This window comes from Zootoca vivipara, chromosome 9 (genome assembly GCF_965207765.1).
Source record: "Zootoca vivipara chromosome 9, rZooViv2.hap1.1, whole genome shotgun sequence".
In the NCBI taxonomy this organism is placed as follows: domain Eukaryota; kingdom Metazoa; phylum Chordata; class Lepidosauria; order Squamata; family Lacertidae; genus Zootoca; species Zootoca vivipara.
The window spans coordinates 38,049,560-38,071,542 of NC_142592.1; the positions used below are offsets into that span (position 1 = coordinate 38,049,560).

General features: G+C 41.9%; 1 long non-coding RNA gene and 2 other non-coding genes across 3 annotated transcripts; 2 read left to right on the forward strand and 1 right to left on the reverse strand.

Annotated features, from left to right (window-relative positions):
• Positions 1 to 8,633: 8,633 nt before the first annotated feature.
• TRNAD-GUC (transfer RNA aspartic acid (anticodon GUC)) lies at positions 8,634 to 8,705 on the reverse strand. The gene has a single exon. It is a non-coding gene; the product is annotated as a tRNA-Asp (tRNA).
• An 805-nt stretch (positions 8,706 to 9,510) lies between these two features.
• Positions 9,511 to 21,866, forward strand: LOC148684603 (uncharacterized). Its single transcript, XR_015945850.1, has 4 exons — positions 9,511 to 9,636; positions 14,386 to 14,412; positions 15,964 to 16,044; positions 21,731 to 21,866. It is a non-coding gene; the product is annotated as an uncharacterized LOC148684603 (long non-coding RNA).
• On the forward strand, positions 9,562 to 9,633 carry TRNAW-CCA (transfer RNA tryptophan (anticodon CCA)). The gene has a single exon. It is a non-coding gene; the product is annotated as a tRNA-Trp (tRNA).
• Positions 21,867 to 21,983: the final 117 nt, after the last annotated feature.

Sequence of the window (21,983 nt, forward strand, 5' to 3'; positions counted from 1 at the left end):
ATTTATGAAGCTATTAAAGCAGGCAGGAGCCAATTAAGGAAGGGAAATACGGTTTAGGAGAATATAGACTGATGCTGTTTCAATGTCATGCTTTGATATTCTCCCTTGGAGGACTGCTGGGAAAATGTGCTATTTGAAAATAACTACAAAAAGACTAGTCGTTTTCACTGCTTCCTGTGGTAATTCTCCAAGAAGGCCTGATTTATGCGGTCCCTGCCCCTAACAGTTAATGTATGTTTATGCTTAATTAGCCCCTGATCAAACTTTCCGACTTTCTTTTCCAAATCACATTAAAAGGTAATTGAAAATACTCCTCAGGTTTCACCTTCCTGCTGGTTCCCTCTCCATCTTCCAATATGGCTATTTGGTGGGGGGGGTTGTTGATGTTGTTTTAAACATCTCTTTCCTCCTCAAAACTTTTATTGCTGCTAATTAGGGCCACCTCCACATTGGGAGAAGGTTTTTCAGTTGCTTCAGGCACATGGCATTAGTATTGCCAACATGAGCTTTGCTCCTGTGCCTTTAACATTTCATTGCCATTTGGCTTTAATTCCCCCCCCCCCTTCTCTGTACCATTGCATTCATTCATATATATATAGGTAAAGGGACCCCTGTTAGGTCCAGTCGCGGACGACTCTGGGGTTGCGCCACTCATCTCACTTTATTGGCCAAGGAAGCTTACGGGTCATGTGGCCAAGCATGACTAAGCTGATTCTGGCGAACCAGAGCAGCGCACGGAAACGCCGTTTACCTTCCCGCTGGAGTGGTACCTATTTATCTACTTGCACTTTGACTTGCTTTCAAACTGCTAGCTTGGTAGGAGCAGGGACCAAGCAACGGGAGCTCACCCCGTCGCGGGGATTCGAACCACCAACCTTCTGATCGGCAAGCCCTAGGCTCTGTGGTTTAGACCACAGCACCACCCGTGTCCCTATCCACCCATGTCCAGGTATATATATATATACCTGCTGCCAACTGAGAATAACTTCATGTCCTCTGTCCTCTCCTAAATTTATGTCCTGTCATGGTGGCTGTTAAAGGCATAGAAGCAGGATAGTTTTAAAATATGTATATATTGAGTTAAGGGATATCACAAGTGAGAAGATCTGTTGAACTTAGGTCCTGCTTGTGGGCTCCCAGTAGGCATCTGGTTAGACACTGTGATGATATGATGAGCCTTTGACCTGACCCAAAAGGCTGCTTCTTATTTGGTTGGTTAAGCTGCTTTGGGTTGCCTTGGGCAACATAAAGCAACTACCCAATTTAATAAAAAATAAAAATAAAATACAGACCATTCCACACACAAACACCTATGTCCATGGCTTGTGCTGGGAATTGTAAGCAATGCATAACTAGCTAGCTACTCCATTGCTGGAATCTGGCCCTGGCTCATACAGAACATTCAGAGCACAGCTTTTTGTTAGGAACCCTCCTTAAAAACACAGGAAAACTCTACACCCAGATACAAACAGCAACAAATGAATCAACCCGACAACTAGCAGGAAAGCTGCGTACAGTATACTGTATTCTGTTTGTCAGGTGCAATTCCCCTTCTTGCTCTGTAGATGGAGCACCTCCGTCTTTAGCTGGTTGCTAGGCAGATTTCTGGGCAGAAGCATTGTGCTGGGTAGCTGTTGCCGGGGTACAATGCAAAGCTTAGCACCCTTTTTTGCTGTTGAAACTGGCATCAGTTCTTTCAAAAGCTTCAGGAAATATTGCAGCTTGGAGGGGATTCTGCTGGCTTCCTATAAAGCTCCTTGAAGCCTTCAGCGTAACGAAAGTGTACTAGCGCAAGTTGAGTGCACCAGAATGCAATAATCCTAAAACAGGAGAAAGACCTTTTGTGCAAGACTGCCAAATCAAGTCTAATTGTGCATCCTGAATTTGTCAGTTTGTGACTGAATCCCACTCGAAAATTGAGGGGGGGGGGAGAAAACAAAGGAAATAGTGAACGTCTAGAAGCACTGTTTTTGCTTGAGTATTGGCTATACAAGCACTCTTTCTCAACAGACCAAATCAAAATCAGCATGAAAAGTTGAGTGTCAAAGGCCCCCTCCACTCTGCTGCTCTATGTCAGGTGCATTCTGCAACGTGCTCTTGACACAATCATAGTGAATTGAGGTTTTTTAAATTCTGCTTTAGTTTGTGTTTCAGTGCTTCCCCAATGTTACCACATCATTGCTATACTGTATTGAAGGGAGTGGTGATACAACGGAACATAGCTGTAAACCCTCCCTTTTTTTGCGGGAAACTCCCTTATTCCAGCGCCGTTTCCCGCTGCTATCCTGGATTGTTGTCCCCCGGGACAGGTGAGGCTGCTGCTGATCCCTTATTTTCAAATCCGAAAGTTGACAGCTATGCAACGGAAGCAAGAAAAAATAAACCAGAACATTTGTAGTATAAAAAGTTACGGGGTTTCAGCAGAAGTTGGAGAATATGCACTGAATGAAAAAGAAGCAGCGTGACCTCCTTAAAACTTTTGCAGGTAAAAGCAATATTGAAAGGGGGGGTGCCATATGACTGACCCAACAGCATCTTGTGCTCAAACCGTCATGAATCTGCCATAAAAAAGACACCAGAAAGTGCCCAAGATCTTTGGAACCTGACATATAATTCAGAAACACTTGCTATTGATAAAACCAGGCTATGTCATTTGATTATTACTTTTTTTTTCCCAGACATGTCCCAGACTTGATTTACTTCCAGTTATCCCTACTTTTCTTCCTGTTGACATCTTCGGTTGAATCATGTTGATTGATGGAGAATGACATATAGAAAGGCAAAGAGGACCAAAACATACCGGAACACAATATATTTCTTCTATTAAAAAGTGAAAGCAGCCAGAACAGCTTCCTGAGCTGCACTAAGTGTTTCTCTGAACAGGTGGACAGACTATAAAGCAAGCAATGCAGGTAATTAATTTGCATAGTTTTTTATTATTACAGTGCAGTATTATTATCAAAGAGTTAGAACTAATAATACAATTAAAACATCAAAAACTTCAGGGATTTGATTGCTTAACAGTACCTTTGCCATTCTTCCCTCAAAAGAGCTTTAGAGGTAAAGTGCATCTCCAGCCCAATCTTTTTGGCTTCTTCCTCATGCATTAATTCCCCAAATAATATTAGAAGCACAGCTGCTTCCTTTGCTCCCAAGAAAAGCTGCCAGGTGTTGAAAAGAGAGTTGGCAAGCAGGCAATGGTGTGACAATGCCAATTCCTAAAGAGGTTCCCTTATGGAAGGAAGAATGTGATGCTATTCACTTCATCTTGCTGAAAATACACTCTCCCTGGAAGAGAAAGAGAGATGCAGAACTGGGGGGGGGGGGGCTGGCCTTATAGCTTTGTTCTCACTTTGGATGTTGCACAAACCTGTTGCTCCCATTTAAAAACAGATCATCTGGACCATCAACCACAGTGTCTATTTCAAGAGATAATGACACAGCCAGCAAACAGCAATCCTAGATATAGCATGAGCCCAGCAATTGTGATGATGTTTACTTCACCTAACCTTTTTGAAGAACAGCAGGTAGACATTTTGTACGGAAGAGAATGCATAGCTGTGGTGCTGGCTCCCCCTTCTGGAGTTAAATATATTAGCACCTTTACTCCATCAGGTTGTTTAGTTTAGTTCAGCCATTTTCGAAGACTGAAGGAAGATTTGCCATTTTCAAAGTTGGCTAAGAAAGATTCATTAAAATGTTTTTCTATCTCAGAATCCCCCAGCAGTGTACTTGAGCATTTGGAACGTTTCCCTCCCCTATCACGTCTGTCAAAGAAACCTGCTGGAGGCAGAACAAAAACTTACCGGGCTGAGAGCCAAGTCCCTTCTCTGTGACTGACATGCTTAGGACGCCTTCAAGGTGCCGAGGGACAAGGCAATAGGAGTTTGATGAACCTGTAAAATTGCTATTGTGTGTGGTATTTCTTCTTTTCAAACACACACGTCTTAGATATTGTGAAAAGCACTTTAATTAATCCATACAGATACGAATTTAATAATAGCTAATTCTCAAATAATATTTATTTTCATGCTGAATTTAATCTTTAAACGTGCGTATGAAAGCATTTTCCGTTTCTGTTTGCATTTGCCAAGTAATGAAGAAAATCTTATTCTATCAGAGGCACCTAAGAGCTATTTTACACATTATGCAGAGGAACATTTGGGTTTCCTTTCAACTGTCTACTGAACAATACAGCTTATCAGTCATCCCTATTCATAGAATCATAGAACTGCAGAATTGGAAGGGCCCCCAAGGGCATAGCTGCCAAGTTATCCCTTTTTTACAGGGATTTTCCCTTATGCTGAATAGGCTTCCTCGCGAGAAAAGCGAAAACTTGGCAGCTATGCCCAAGGGTCACTGGTCCAACCCACAGCAATGCAGGAATATTAGCCATCCAACCTCTGCTTAAAGGCCTCCAATGAAGGAAAGTCCACCTTCAGTACTTCTCCATGAAATGTAAGCCTGATTTGGGTGTAAAACCTACATATGAACAGGGAGAGCAGGGATAAGCATGCTAAGCTCTTTCTCCCATCCTGCTCCAACTCATGGAAAGTGAAGGTCTGAAGTGGGGAGTCTCCTCTAACTGTGGAAGTTCCCATGAAATTTAGACTGCATAATCCTTGAGTAGTGGAGCCTCCCCAGCTCAGACCTTCACACTCCACAAGCAGGCGTGTTTGTGGAGTTTAACATGCTCATCTCCACTTTCCCTGCTCCCACATAGGTTTAACATGTTAGTGGAACACCCCAAACGGGCTTTATTCTACTACCAGAAGGGGTAGTCGTGCTGTTGCTGAAAAATTAAGAAAGGGTGTTGTGGCAGAACAAAATAAAGAATACATCCACACCATACATTTAAATAACATGACATCCCCCATAGAATCCTAGGAGCTGTAATTTACCCCTCACAGAGCTACAATTCCCAGCACCCTTAATGAGCCATGGTTCCCAGGCATAGCTGTCAACTTTTCCCTTTTCTCACGAGGAATCCTATTCAGAATAAGGGAATTTCCTTTTTTTTTAAAGGGGAAAGTTGACAGCTATGTTCCCATGATGCTTGGGAGGAAGCTAGGTGTGTTTTAAATGTGCTTTAAAAGCACAGTGTGGCTATGTTATGGCATAAGCTTTTGTGAATAGTCTTCTTTCCCTGATGAAAGAAGCTTGCATCTGATGAAATAGACTCTAGCCCACAAAAGCTTATACTGTACCGTTATAGTCTTTAACATGCCACAAGAATCTTCATGTTCTTGCTTATTTTACTAGCATAACTTTGAAGAATCTTGAGAGCTTTCCCCTGGGCTCACCACAAGCCATGAGATACCTCCTCCCCCCAAAATCCCCTCAGACGTCAGATGTTTTAAAACTACCCCTACACTATGGGGGAGAAATTAGCTTTGCCAACCACAATTTATTACACAGTTAGATGTTTGGAAATTTCTAAAGCCATCACAAGATTCAGTTTTATTTTCTTCAGAGAGTGTTTTATTATAGCAAATCTCTAAATCCTCTTTCTAGGCACCTATTGTGTTGTAAAAAAAACTATTGATGTTTTAAATCAACAACAAAACAATGAATGTGACAAGCTAGAGCTCGATGTCCTTTTGAAACACCCCTTGAAAAATAGAGATTACCCTGTATGGTCTTGCCTAAGGCCAGTCTGTTATTAATAAGTTTTCTCATAACCACAAGAAGTTAATATAGTAGCTTAGTTAGATGATGCTACAGACTGCAAAGCATAAAATAATAGCAAAGTTCCTTGGTGCTAGCAAATCTTTTTATATTTCAAATTGGGCTACAATATGTCCTAGGGGCCATGGGAGCTTCGGCCCCCCACAGTAAAATATTTGAGGGGGCCAGCCCCCCCCCACAAGTTGATGGGCGTTCCCATTCAAATGTTGTGTGTGCACTGCGTCATGTGATAGATTATGTGGAGTGGGGCTTAGCTAGGTCCCCACAATATTTTATTCAGGTTGGCACCCCTGCTTGCTATCAATGCTAATAGGAGGGGCTTCAACGAGCAAACACGGGTGGTGCAATAACAGACCCTGCAAGTGTCCTTATTTTCCAGGGACAGTCCAAGATTTACAGAAGCCATTTTGGTTTCTGATTTGATCCTGGAATGTCCCGCTTTTCCTTAGGATGTCCCTATTTCCATCAAATAAATGTTGGAGGGTATGGAGATATGCAACCCCCGAGGCAAAGAGATCAGTAACTATAAAAACTTTAGATGACATCTGCAGGCAGCCCTGTACAGTATAGGGATTTTTTAAAATGTTGAATGGCTGGCGTATGAATAATGACATTATTATTATAATTATTATAGAATAGGACGTCACTATTTTCATCGGATAAATGTTGTAAGGTATGCAATAAGTCAGTGCATCTGGCAGCTAATCACAATGTTGGTGGGTGAAGCCCACCCAGGGATGTCTGTGGGCAAGATTCCTGCATTGCAAGGGGGTTGGACTAGATGGCCCTTGGGATCCCATCCAAATCTACAAGTCTACACAACAGAAACCAGTTCCAGTTACACAAGGACTGTGTTACTTTAAGGTTTATTGTGGTTGCACCAGCAGTGCCAAAATTGTCCCTTTAGAATGGTCCATTTTCGCTGCTGTTGTTTAGCTCTGAAGGAATCTCCGAGTAGCACTAGAGGGAGCAAAGACTGCTGCAAATGCACAGTACTTGTGGGTTTTTACAATACTGTAAAAGCATACACTGCAAGAATGACTGAGCCTCTTCCTGCCTGCCCAGAACCCCTATCTGATGATTGTGCAGCCCTACCGTAGCCTATTTTGCAGGGCACAAACATAAGCAGAAGCAGCACTCAGTCACTATATAGCTGCTTTTCTGCAGGAGTGGGCCTCTACTCTCCTTTTCTACTCTCCTTTTTTGGCATGCCAGCAGCAGGTGTTTGACCGATGCTGACTCTGCTTGCTTCTCTAATTTCCACGATGAAAAATAATCTGAGCAGAGACGTGCCTAGCAGTTCTGCGCCATCTGAATCCTTTGCACTCCACCTGATGTATCTATCTTTCTCGCCTCAAAAGTCTGTGCTAGTTTGGCGTGTTGTTTTGAAACTTCTGGAAATATGAGGTCTTGATTAGGTTTTTTTATAATAATAATAACCAGTGCCATGTTTATGTATAAGCTAAACAAGCTATTGCTTAGGGCCCCACTCTCTTGGGGAGGCCCCCAAAAAAATTAAAGGGAAAAAACCTGGTTGTACATTTCCAAAATACAAGATAAAAAACATAATACAAAATAACAAAATAAAATAAAACCTACATACCGCAACAGTGGCAAATGGCTTTAGATACCTATTAGGTCCATAAATTACCATATAGCATATATTCAACACAAAAAAACAGCGACAATTTGTTGTTGACAAAGGACAGCTGGACATATAAAGGGCCTCATTACCTTCAGTAGCTTAGGGCTTCATCAAACGTAAATCTGGCCCTGATATTAATAAAGTATTTAGGTCTCAAGCCCTTTTGACCGCAACAACAATGTTGAAACACAAACTGTTCTCTCCCTGGAGCAGGTGCTATTACTGCAGAGTTAGCATTGGACCATTCTTTGCAATGTGTCATCACAATTATACAGTATATGTTTAAATTGCCTATGAGTGGCTTAAACTGGTTGTGCACAGAGCAGTGAGGTTAAAAAGCACAGACGTGTAGACAGAAATGTTGCATGTAGGGTTTCTGTACAACACCTTGGGATAGGTTCAAGCAGACACAGTGAATCCTATCTGTGTTGACTCAGAAATAAGCCCCACTGAACTAAATAAGGTTTACTCACTGGTAAATGGGATTAGGGTTGAAATTTTGCTTTCTTACCCCATGCCGGCTTCTATAAATAATATAAGCACTTTTTTTGGTCAGTTACTTTTAAATAGAAATAGCAAAACAGGCCTGTTGATTGATGTAGTGCTAGCAGATAGAATGAATAGAAATTGGCGAGAAGCAGGGTAAAATTTTAAGAGCCTTTGCTGCAATTGCTGGTTTGTCTCTCACAATAACCAGAAGTGTAGATGTTGTTCCTGAGGAATAAATCGTTGCTTTTTTGTTATGAAACATTGAGAAGGCAAGCTACACCCGGCAATCCAGGTCTTGTGTTACAGCCTCCAGTTATTTGGGGTTTCTAGGAAGTAAATCTTCAAAAGAGTCTTGGAAACTTACCGTATTCCTGGTGGGGAAGGAGAAGAAGCATTTAACTTTGATGCTTCGCATTGTTATTCTTACTAAGAGGCATCATAATGCCAGGACGCCCGACCTATATGCGTGATAAAACATCCTTGATTGTTGGGTTTTCTCATAAACGTTCATTAGGATAAATTCTACGCCACTTCCCCACAAAATTTACACCGTGGCTCAAAATATTCAAAAAATGAACAGTAAAACAGCATAATAGCGGTTTCTATTCTATCTCTGCCTGTCAAGTCAGAGACCACAATTCAGTTTCCTCTTTGGGATATGGCATAGACTTCTCCCGCCCTTTTAACTGGATTCTTCTTTTATTTTATTTTTTAAAGAAATGTAGTCCAGCTCTTTAGCATTTCTATTATTTGCTAAATTGTGTAAAAGCAAACTAACATCAAGGGGTTTAAAAGAAAAACATTGCTGCCTCTCCCCGTCGGGGAATCGAACCCCGGTCTCCCGCGTGACAGGCGGGGATACTTACCACTATACTAACGAGGAGCTGCTTGGAAAGCTGTCTTCTTTAGACAGCATGTAGCTGCAGTTAAATGATGACGTACACCGTATGGCGCCGCAGCGAGATAAGAGGTCCGGGCAAGAAAAGGGAGCAGCGTCGGCCCATAAGAGCCAAGTTAGAGAAAACTCGAAACCTTTCTTCCAGACATGATTTGTGACATTTTAGTTGGCCTTGATAAACGTGGATATTGGAGGGGAGATATTGGCTTGGAGTATCGGGGTGGGACATGACGGCGGAGGGGAGGAAGGAGGCGAAAGAACAAGGCGGGAAAGTACGTTGCAGTCAGTGAGGGGATTTTGAAATGGAATGGACTCCTGTCAGGGGCAGCCCCACAACCAGGGGCGTGGCCAGGATTTATTTCGGGGGGGGGGCAGGCATTCTGTGGGGAGCGGTTATTTATTTACTTGATGGGGGACAGCATGGACGTAGGCAAGGGGGGGCAGGGAGGGGCAGCTGTCGTCCCCCCAAAAAATAATCAATGAAATTCAATACATAACAAACTGAGGTTCTCTTCCCCTCCCCCCCACACACAAAAAGCCTGCCCCCCCTCCACAAAAATTCTGGCTTGGCCCCTGCCCTCAAACTCTCGCGCTCCCTCACACACACTGCAGCCTGGAGCTTTTCCCGTCTGGGGAACCCGCAGTCGCTTAGCAGAGACTCAAGTGCAATTATTAGCTTTAGATCGAAATACCTATTTTTAAACTACCAGACTCTTACGTTTCCCGCACTCCCCACCCCACCCCCGCTTTCTTTCCCAACCGCCGTATATTTTTGAATCGAATTCTCTTTCAGCTGTCGTGCTCAGCGAGTTCTGCAGCCCTGGCTGCCACAAAGCACCAGGACCTCGTGGCGCAACGGTAGCGCGTCTGACTCCAGATCAGAAGGCTGCGTGTTCGAATCACGTCGGGGTCAAAGGTTTTTCTTTTTTTAAAAAAAAAAATATTTCCTTGTACAGTAACTGCCAAACACCTGCAATACAGAAAGTGCTTCTTCTGCTAGAAGATGCTGCTATTATTTAAGTGGTAACTGTAGCCATGTGCCTTTATGAGCATTCCATGCAGCTCTTGTAGCTGCTGCTCTTTGTATATGTGAATGGACAAGTGACACTTGCATTTATTCGTGCAGACCTCATCTTGCCTCATGGGTGGGCCAGCCCTGTAACTAATCCTATAAGGAACTCCGATTGTGATGTGAATGGTCTACTTTCACAAGCGGTTTAACTTCAGAAGTAAGGATGCTTGCAGTATCTCCTTCTGTAACTAGAAAAATCACACTGTGCATTTTTTCGTTAACTATTGAAGTAACTTCTGCAATCCTTTATGTGACTACTTCAGATATTAATTTATGCACAGAAAAACAACCATAGTGTTATGAGTTAGGGGCGAGAGTGGGCTGTATGCCTCAGTTCTAATTCCTGGTGAGGTGATGTCCCTCTAAGTGTGGGCCAGTAAGATAACAAAGGAAGTGGTTCTGTGGCAGAAAACAAATGGGTGGGCTGCCCTCGCCTAAACTTGCTGATTCTTCAAAGACAAAAGCCAGAGTTAATTGTGTATGTGATGTAGAAGCTGGACACAAGTGGCAGGCTGAAGCCTGTGAAGGAAAGTCATGTTTGATTTCTGCTTGAATCCAAGACTGCAGCTATGGGAGAAACAAGACCCTCTTGGGCTGTTGATGCTGTGAACTGTCCATCATAGGCTCAGGTTGTATATACATGTAAACAAGCCATATATCATAAAGACACCACAGTGTCCACTGTGCTGTGCTGTCTCTCATTCCAAGGAAACTGAACCCTGAATACATGCCTGGAACCTCTGGAATCTCGTACCACTCAGAGACTGGGGTGGCATGCAACACTGGTGTAAGAAGTGGGATTTGTGTTTCCTGTGAGTGATGTGTGCCTGGGTCAAGATGGAGGATGAACAGCAACACTCCTTCAGGTTGATGCTCCAGCAGAAACTCCAGCAACAGATTTAGTGGTGTGGGCAAATGATCCAGCAGCAGAGCCTGTGGTTTGACAAAATTAAACAGCTGCAAGAAGAGTGTGTGAGAACCCTCCTAGGGGAGAAAAGTGTGACTCCATGCAAAGTGAGAGCCCTGCCTGACAATATGCTACAGGGGGTTGAAAATAATAATAATAATAATAATAATAATAATAATAATAATAATAATAATAATAATTTATTTGTACCCTGCCCATCCAGCTGGGTTTCCCCAGCCACTCTGGGCAGCTTCCAACAAAGATTAAAATGCATTCAAATGACCCAGAAGCCTGGCTGCAAGGCACCCAGATGAAAGGGGTGGCTGAAGAGATCCAGAGTGCGGGTGGGCAGCTGATGGGCTGGGACTATGAAGAGATTCAGTCAGTAGCTGAAGGCAAGGGGGAAGACAACATCTCTGAGAAAGATGAGCTGGCTGGAGCTGAGGGGCTGCTCTGATTTATTTCTCCACTCCCTGGATAGGCACCTAGAACCTCTGGAATCTCACACCACTCAGAGATTGGTACGGCATGCAATAATAATATTTCGAAATGTAACATCAACAGGAACTTGAGTGCTTTATCAGAAAGTGCTGAGGTGTGTATGCAATTGAGAACAGAAAAATGATGGGCAAAGGAAAGGTTGAGTAGCCCCATCGCTTCCTATCATATTCCCTCCATCCAAAGCTGTCCTCCTTTAAATATCCTGGCTTCTATGGCAAATCTGTTACACACATTTGCATGTAAAGGCAGTCAGGCCTAAGAAGACTGATGAGATGTTATTTTTAACATCTACTGTTACCGGTATCCATTAGGCAAAATATGGTTCATAGGCTCTTGAGTTTGATGCAATCTTTGTGAGGCAAAATGACTATTTGCACAAAAACAATTTTTGTACACTTTCCACCAATTTATCTGATCCCTCCTTCTGTGCCTGTTAGATCAATCCACCAACCTCTGATGGATGATTTAGAAAGGATTGGGTCTGGCATCACTTTCGCTGCACATGTGTTCTAGTATCCATACTCAGCAGTTCCATCTCAACGCAGCTCCTTCCTTGTAAGTGTCTTCAGGATTGAAGGTACACACAGGCAGTATTGTGTATTGAAAGCAGTATTGAAGGCAATAAACACTCATAGACATCATAAAGATTCAGTCAAATGTAGACGTTTACTTGACAGGCATAAAAACATATTGGTAGCAAATATATACAGGCATTCACCACCGCCATGGTCAAGGCATGCTTCGAGTCCAACAAGAGTGCAAGACTCTCTCTCTCTGCTTTTCTCACCGCAAGATGCAAGCAAGAGACTCACAACAAGTTGCAACAATTTACACAGAATCATTGTTATCAGTGCTTCCTGTCATACTGCCAGTGCTGGATTTACATATAAGCCAAACAAGCTATAGCTTAGGGCCCCACTCTCTTGGCCCCCCCCAAAAAAATCACTATTAATATACTTCTTCTTAATTGTATTTCAGTTCAACAGTTGATAAAATACATATTTTGTTATGTGTGAATGGCTTTAGATACCTGTTAGGTCCATAAATTACCATATAGCATATATTCAACACAACAAACAGCGGCAATTTGTTGTTGACAAAGGACAGCTGGACATATAAAGGGCCTCATTACCTTCAGTAGCTTAGGGTCTCATCAAACCTAAATCTGGCCCTGCATGGTGCTCATAGTTACAGTTCCCACAAAAAATATCCTTGCATAGACAAAACAGTCTCAGCCTTCTGCTGCTGCTTCTCTGTTCTCTGTTATTGGAACAAATGATTCTCACACACTGAGAGAGAATATCCAACAGTGCCTATGAAATTGAAGGGTGTAAGCTATCCAATCACTGCATTGTCATGCTGGGGGAAAAACTGCACCTACTGGGTTTTTCCTAACAATCATTTTATAAAATACCAATAACTTCTGTCAATAAAAAGATATCAATTATAGATAATGTGTAATCCATGCTTTCACAACATATTCAGCTGAGTGAACCCATATAGGGGTTGAATCCACATGCTCTATGCTCAGTGCAATGTCTGCATAGAACCTAAACATATACAGATTGCTTGCTTTGAAAAGGGTCATACTCCTCTTGAAGGAGCAGGTTCATACCGGTAGTCTGACTGTGCTCCTGGATCTACCACTGTCACTACAACCCCAGGCAACCTTAGTGGCTAGGAGTGCCTTTTAACAGCTTTGTCTGAAAGGAAGCTATAGCCATTTCTGGACTGGAATAGCTTGACAACAGTTGTCCACGCATTGGTAACCTCTAGACTGGATACTGCAACACAATCAAAGTGGGGTTGCCCCTTGACGTTGACCTAGAAACTGCAGTTAGTGCTAAATGTGGTAGCTCAGAATATTGCCATCACATTACTCTGCTGTTGAAAAAATTGTCCTGGCTACCAATTAGCTACTGGGCTAAGTTCAAGGTGCTGGTACACTGGTTTACGAAGCCTTATACAACTTCAAACCAGGATACCTAAGAGATCATCTTATTCCTTATATTCTTAGCCCATCACTGCACTCCTGCATATACTATCTTATAAAGACATCTGTTTCACATGATTTTGGAATAGGGTCTTTAGGGTAGGGAGCACCTATTTGTAACTCCCTCCCATTACATATCAGACTGGTGCCTCTCTATTGTCTTTCTGTTTTAAGATTTTCCTCCTTCAACAAGCCATCTGAGTGGAGATCCTAGTTGGTATCTATTGCATTTGACATTGTTTTATATGTTTGCTTGTTTTATTTACAGTATAGGCAATTGTTCTCTATATAGTCTTATTTATTGTGCAGTGAATTGCTTTGAGATGCTTAATAGAAAGTGATCAATAAGGTACATACAATAATGTATGTAGGCCTCTATCTCCAGGATTTGAAAGTTATCCTCACTCCATAGGGTTTCTGCTCATGCAGAGAATGATTCCAGGTTTTAGGAGGCTCCTGCAACAGGAACTGCAGCGGTGGTTGCTGCTGCCACCCAGCAACAATAATGATGGCAGTGGGCCCTGATGGGGCCATTAGGCTTTGGCACATGCCCAAGTGTGCTGCATGCCAGGCCTGGTGTCAGCCCTAGAAAGCCCTATTACATTTTTTATCTGGACCGAAAATGAACCTAATCTAATGTTAATAAACATTTGGAAAGCTGAAGTGAAACACTAAGATCTGTTATGGAAATTGAAATACTCTTCTGATCTGGTTCATGATCCAGAAGAGACCAATCTCTTTAGGTAGAATGCTGTACAGGCAATCCATTTCAAAGCAGGAATGTACAAGGCAGTACAGTATTTAATAAAAAACAGCCATGCATTGGTGTTCCTTTTGCAAAGCTGGACTAGACCCATAACAAAAATCAAGGAGTGTTTATGGGAGGTTATTTGGACTTGTCTAAGTTCCACTTATATGCCATAAAATGTAAGAAAAGTCCTGCTAAATCAGACTAAATGCCTCTCTAGTCCAGCATACTGTTCTCAAAATGGCCAACCAGATCCCCATGGGAAGCTTACAAGTAGGACATGAGCTCAACAGCACTCTAATATGTTTCTTGTGTGAGGAGGGACTCTCTTCTGAAATAAAGCTATAATTGTGTCCCTTGTTTAACACTGAATACATTTTTAAACAGAATTTGTTTGAAGGCTCACTAATAAAGTGATTGTGCTTTTTCTTTTTTTGTACACAGACACAAGCTTTTATGCATCAAACCTGGGTAAGTACCAGATGATTTTTCACTGGCAGCAAAGACCCTAATTATCCTTTTCTAATTAAAAGGTTTGTGGGAGCATTAGCAAAGAAGAGAGATGACTAGCAATTAATGAATGGCTGACACAGCACATGCAAGCACTCTGAAAAAGACACGGAACCCACCATGAAGTTTCCCTACCACATTGTTCATTTTGCTAGTGCACAGGAGGGATGTCCTTCACTTATAACCAACATTTTAAAGAGAACACTTAGCAAATTACCAGCATAGCTTTTCACATTTTTAATTTTCTAAAATATGTAATAATTTCAGGTAAATTGGCAAAATGAATGAGCATTTCTCTCTCTCTTTTCGTCTGATGAAAAAAATAAAACATGGGAGATCTCTTCCTCCTCAGCTGGCTCCCACATTTTCAGGTGGTGCTTCAAAGGAATGTTACTTGAAAATCAGCCACGTCTTCACAACCAACACAAACATCTATCAGCCTCTTGTTAAGTTCAAGTTATGGGTGTCTGCAGGCAGGGTAAGGAGGAGCACTTCTCATCACCCAGATGGGAATCTCCAGATTCCGAGCGTTACCATTTTAAGATTAAGTTCCTAGGACCAGAGATATATATGAGGCAGAAAGTGCAGACCTCACTTGTTTTCTGAGAAACTAGCCTGATGGCGGCTTTCAGTGCTTTCAGTTATTGAATGAAATCATAGCAATAATGTGATACAATGGAAAACGAACATGGGCAATTAGACAAAGAGAAGGATAGAATGAAACACCTGCTGTTTAGACTAAAAGAGATGGAAGCTTTTGGCTTGTTTTCAAGCCTTTTCTGCTAGTCTTTCCTGGTGGACTGCTGACCCACATAAAACAATTCAGATAGCTCAGATATTGGTGTACCTGTGATTTGAGAGAGGCATGTCAACCCAAAAATAAATGGTAACAGCAAAGACAGGAGTTCATGATCTTTCTGAGATCTTATTTTATAGGGGGAAATGTGATTTCCTCCCCCCCCTGATGTTTGTAAACATTTTCTTCTGCCATTGCTAATGCATGTTAAATCCATTCAATATGCCGATCCTGCAAGGGATTGGGCTGTGGCTGAGACCATGGATTATGCTCCTTCAAAGTAAACCAGCATTGTTAAACCCATTTTGCTGGGGAGTGAGGATTAGAGTAGTGTATGTGAAGGTAAAGGGACCATTGACCATTAGGTCCAGTTGTGACCGACTCTGGGGTTGCGGCGCTCATCTTGTGTTATTGGCCGAGGGAGCTGGCGTACAGCTTCCAGGTCATGTGGCCAGCATGACAAAGCCGCTTCTGGCAAACCAGAGCAGCACATGGAAACGCCGTTTACCTTCCCGCCAGAGCGATACCTATCTATCTACTTGCACTTTGACGTGCTTTCGAACTGTTAGGTTGGCAGGAGCTGGGACCGAGCAACTGGGACCTTCTGATCAGCAAGCCCAAGGCTCTGTGGTTTAACCCACAGCGGCACCTGCGTATGTATGTAGTGTATGTAGTCCAGTGATTATCCTTGCACATTGATGGTTTTTGTTTTTTAGAGAAATGCAGTGTGTGGCAAGGTTGTAAAGTTATATAGCAGTAGTCCAATTAAGGGCTGGAGGAGGATGAAGACTTAATCGGTGAGTAAAAAGGTATTTGTTTGCTTATTTTATTAGATTTCTTACCCATTCCTGGGTGAGTTACAATAATAAAATAAACAATTATAAAACAAATAAAACAGCTACAACCATAATACAAGGAAAGTGCCAAACAGTTCCATGTATAAAACAATTAAAAACAAGTCCATATATAAAACAATATCAACGTTTAAAACAAGTCCATATATAAAAACATGTTATCTGGACCAGACTGAAAATAAGTTTCTCAGAAACCAGGTCTACCCAGACCTCACCACCGTTCAGTCATCACATACACCAGAAATGGAAACCTGTCCTATGATCCTTGTCCTATGCACCTATGCATGCATGCATGTGTGAATGTTTACATATGAGAAGTGGTACTCAGTCTCAGAAGTCAATGTAACTTTTCTTAGTCTTCCTCCAGAGTAGCAGTGTTAGGTTTTATGATGCTGAAAGGCAGGGTATCTCCTACTCTCCTATATAAGATTATTTTCCATTGTGTATCACAGTAGTTTGCAGTTGATACCTTATTCACTTTTGTGAGAGAGGAAAAAGTGTATGTGAAACGACTGCCGTAAAGATAATATTCTGCAATTACTGTATTGTGGTTTGTGATGTTCTACATAGCAATTACAGTAGTGTACTCCATGTTGCACAATGGTCTGCTTGTGCAAGATGTCCCATAACTAAGCTTGTTTGTCTACTAAGTCAATCATAAATGAACAAACCATGTTTATTCTTTTCTAAAATATTTAAAACAGGAAGTCTTCTAGTTACAGGAACTAGTAACACAGGATGACTTACAGAAGGCCCTGTAACACAGGAAGTCCTAGTGTAATTCAAGAAATATTACAAGAGGCCCTGTTGTATCACCTCCAAGAGAGGTCTGGTTGTTGGAAATGTGAAATGGGATCTTTTCTGGGCAGTACCTGGTTGTGGAATTTCTTCCCAAAGGAGGTGAAAGTATCAGGGATGCAGGTGGCGTTGTGGTCAAAACCACTGAGCCTCTTGGGCTTGCCGATCAGAAGGTTGGAGGTTTGAATTCCCCACAACTGAGCACAGGGTCCCAGCTCCTGCCAACCTAGCAGTTCGAAAGCACACCAGTGCAAGTAGATAAATAGGTACTGCTGCGACAGGAAGGTAAACTGTGTTTCATGCTGGCCACATGACCCGGAAAGTTGTCTTGTTTGTGGACAAATGCCGGCTCCCTCGGCCTGAAAGCAAGATGAGCGTCGCAACTCCAGTCGCCTTTGACTGGACTGAACCTTTCAGGGGTCCTTTACCTTTACCTTTTTGCCTGGTTGTGGAATTTCTTCCCAAAGGAGGTGAACGTATCAGCGGGCAATGGAAACATTCTTATTTCACAAGGCTTTTAGTGGTTTTTAATACAGTATTCAATTGAAGGTTTTATTACTGTTGCTTTGGAGGCTTTTTTTGTGTTACATTGTTATTTTTGTTATTTTATGTGAATGGTTTTGTGGGTCCTTCTTTCAGTTTAAATAATTTACAGTATAATCCTCTGCATTTTTTGTCAAAAGTACATCTCACTATGTTCAGTGGGGCTTCTGCTCAGGAAAGTGGACACTGCAAAGCCCATCATCTCTGACCATTGGTCATGCTGACTGAGGCTATTGGGAGTTCTAGTTCAATATCTGGAGGGGCAAAGTTTAGTGACTCCTGGTGTATAATATTGCATTTAGATATAAAATTATATTGAGGTTGCACCAAGTAGATAGAAGAGGGTATAGAAGAAAAGATTAATAATGTTATTTGAATGTTTTATTGAATAGTTATTACTTAAATGTTTAAAATTGTTGTTTTTGACTTTTTAACTGATTTTTGATTTTTTTTTTTACTCTTTGTAAGCTGCTTTGAGGTTGTTGGGTTTTTTCTTTTCTCTTTTTACAATCAAGTGGTATATAATAATGGGGAAAAATGTTTTGAGCCAATCCTGAAAATACTAATTAATGAATGATCTAGATCAAAACACTTTCCTTAATGTGAAATTGCAAAGGACTTTTTGGTAAGCTGACATTCAGAAGTTATCAATATTTATTTTAATGAAATTGTAAACAAAATGTTAATTTCATATCGCCTAAGTTTTATGCTTAAAAATGATAATTTGTATCTTGTTTAATGTTTATGTAGGTCAGCCTCTCCCAGCTTAATGCCCTCCAGATGGTTTGGGCTACAATTCTCACATCAGCCTTGACCATTGGCCATGGCTGCCTGAAGGGAGCCTGATGGGAGTTACAACGTAACAACATAAACATTGATAGAAATTTTCATTCTTAAACATAAAACTTAGGGAATAAGAAATTAAAATTCTGTTTAAATTGCAATAAAAGAAACATTGATAACTTCCAAACCTCAGATTACCAAAAAGTCAATTGTGCCTTCATATTAAGGAACTGTTTTGATCTCCCCTTCTCACATTCCTACAAGTTTAGAAATTCGAATGCACAGCATTGCACAAATACTTTTGGCTTCTTCTTTCAACATACTTCACATTTTTAGGCACACATTCAGCAGTCCCGTCCCCCCAACAGTTGAAATACTTAATACAAAGTTCTATAAACCCAGTTTTAGGAATGTTTGCTCAGATGTTAAGTCTCAATTTTAGTGTGGCTTACTCGCTTATGTGTGCATAGAATTGTACCCTTAATGTAACCATTTGTTTGATATTCTTGGAATCAAGCTAGATTTTAGCTTGGTGTTTCTGGTATCTTCTCTCTCATACATCCTGGATGTTGGTTTACATTATGGATGTATGCTCAGTATTATTTTATTAATACTATTGCTATGTTTGTCATGGCCTTTGGCTAGAACATGGGTCGGCAAACTAAGGCCTGCGGGCCAGATGAGGCCCAATTGCCTCTGGATCCGGCCCGCGGACAGTCCAGGAATCGCCACGTGGCTCACCAGTGCATGGGTTCTTTCCCTCTTCCTCCCTCTCCCTCACACGGCAGCGCCTCCTCCCTCCCTTCTCCTGGCTTCTCCCCATCCTGCCTAGAGGAGGAAGGGGGCTAAGCTTTGTTGGTGCCACCAGCAGCAGCGCTTGAGTTGCCGCCATTTTAAGTAGCCCCTCTCTGGAGCCCTTTCACGTGCTGCTCATTGTCCCTGTCGCTGCCAGCCCCTGCCACTCACAAGACACAGGTGAACAGCCACCAGGGCTCATGGTGCTCTTGCATCATTTCCCCCCCCCAAAATATAGTCCCCCCCCCCAGGTCTGGGGGACAGTGGACCGACCCCTTGCTGAAAAAGTTTGCTGACCCCTGGACCAGAACAATAAATTTATGAGCAGAAGATAGTATGAAGAAACTGAATATATTCTTATTAGAAAGTCATGGCAATGTGAATGTGCTGACACTGCAGCTTTCCTCATGCTGATATTATTTTAAAATGTGAAGCAACTGGAGATTTTGCAATATCACCCTATAAAACACGCACCAACAGAAAATATACACCCAGTGGTATTCATACCACCTCAGCTATCATAGCAGATTGTTTGATGAGGAACTGATCTATGTTAAGAAAAAGGATGTAGTGGACCTTTCCAATATTAAACAATTTCAGATTGCAGTTGCTTGTTTGAATTTTCTCCCATATCTAAAACTCCCCACTTAGCATGTGTTCTACTGTAACTTCTCTATGTGATTGTTTCTGAAGTGCAGTGAAAGTGCAAATGTTGGAATGGCATCCAGAATTCTGAAGCAATAGTCCAAGGAACCTGGAACTACTTGCTCCCCTTACTTCCCTGCTTCTACAGTGTTTTGTTTTAAGCATCTCCTTACAGCAGCTACTCTTCAGTGACAATTTCCTAAAAATTACACAGGAGACCCTACAACTGTTTTCCCCCCTTTGCTGGAATCCCTGCCCAGGAAACTTAAAAACATCTGTTTTCAGCACCTCTGCTCCCCTTCATTTCTCCTGTATGCCTGTAGTCACAGCGATTGCAAAAAACCCCCCAGCTTTTACTTACTGTAGACTCGAAGCCCCAACTATATCTGACCTACAGACATTGCATTGATTGGGACATTGTGGAGTGGCTTATGCAGCAACCACAGAGCTTGCCAGGTCACTGCGGTTTGTGAACTCTGGGCCTTCATGAACTGAGTCAGGAATGGAGGGGAAACTAGCCCTTCAGTGTCTACACAGCACTATAGAATCTATTATCAATAGTTGGGGAAATTCACATATTTCTTCTTAAACTGGAGTGGGGACATACTCAGGATGAAGAGGGCTATTGACATACTGGCCTAATTTTAATATGGTAAATTAATGGACTACAGTGGTACCTTGGTTTAAGAACAGTTTAGTTTATTAACTTGGATTAAGAGTGCTGCAAACCCAGAAGTATGTTTTGGTTTGTGAACTTTGCCTTGGAATAAGAACATGTTTCGGTTCCTGTTGAGTGTGTTCCATTTGTAAATTGAGTCCCCCGCTGCTATGGGAAAGCACGTCTTGGTTTAAGAATGCTTTGGTTTAAGAATGGACTTCTGGAACGGATTAGCCTAAGTTTGTAAACCAAGGTACCACTGTATACTGAAATGGCAAAACTAACTGCCAGACTAAGAGACACTAATGATAAGGTGTTTGTAGAAAAGTGGAAACCCTTTTTGGATTCCTAAGTAAATATTTTAATTCTTTGGTAATACAAGATGGATTTATATCCTGAGCAACAGAAAAACAAGAATTTGATATTCGTAGGTTTAATTTTATGCATTGTTAAAAACAAACGGGCAGTAACGAGATCTGAGCCACATCTTATCAAGTGATATGGGAAGTTTAAAACCAAACAAAAATGATAACTTGTAATGTACTTAAAATGGATTACAAGAAAAATCAATAAATATAAAAATATAAAAAGACATACTGGTCTAAGAAACTAGGTTGATGAAAATATGGCTCATAATTCCAACCATGGATGTAGTGCAGAGGGGACAGCTGCCCCCCCAATCAATAGAAATAAATACAAATACTGTATGAGGTTCTGCCCCCCCCTAATAAAAGCCTGTCCCCCCTCTAACAAAAATCATGGCTACACCCATATGGATGGCTAAAGAAAAAGTTCCTTGCAAGAAAATCTTACAAGTTCTACTACCATACACCAGAGCAGTACCTCCTTGCAGTTTTCTACACTGGTCAGGCTGATTTTTAACACTTATTTAATTACACATATGCAGGTGATTTCAAAACCAAGTTTTTAATATTGTTGACTGTGTGTTCAGTTTTTACAGGAATTATCTATAAAATTACTAGCAATTATCACAACCTATGTTCTTTAAAGAAAACCTTTGATCATGCAACCAGTGCCAAACCCAATTGTTCCTTTTACGTAATAAAACAACTTGTCACCCAGCGAGTATTTTTTAAATCTGCCTTGCGCAAGTGGAATTAACACACTGGGCGAGTTGCGAGAAGGTGGCTTCGTGCGTTGCGCAACAAATCCGGCCGAAAGCTTGTCCGCGTGACACCCGGGACGCTTCTCCGGGGCAAGACGATCAAAGGGGAACACAGCACCGCACGGGAGAATAATACTTCATGTTTAAATGGTTGTTGTTGTTGTTGTTGTTGTTATTATTATTATTATTAACAGAATCACAAGGCCCTCGAAGAGCTGGTGTAGTAAACAAAGGCTCTTTCTTTCCTCACAATGGGCGCCTCCCCGTTTCTCTGCCTACAGACCCCGCTTCCCCAATTCCGGTCCCGTCCAGGGTCGACCCCGGTAGAAACTTGGTTACTTTTCCTTCTCTCCCTATGTTAGTGACCGGGTAAGTAACGAAATGTCTCTGCCCGCGTCTGCCTCATTTACTGAACAAGCTCCGCCCCTCGAGAATCGAAGCTCCCTGTCGCGGGAGAAGCGTTTGGGCCGCGCTCTCCGCCGCTCCCGCCTGACTCGAATTTAAACTGCGCGACAGAGAGCTCGCGCAAAGTAC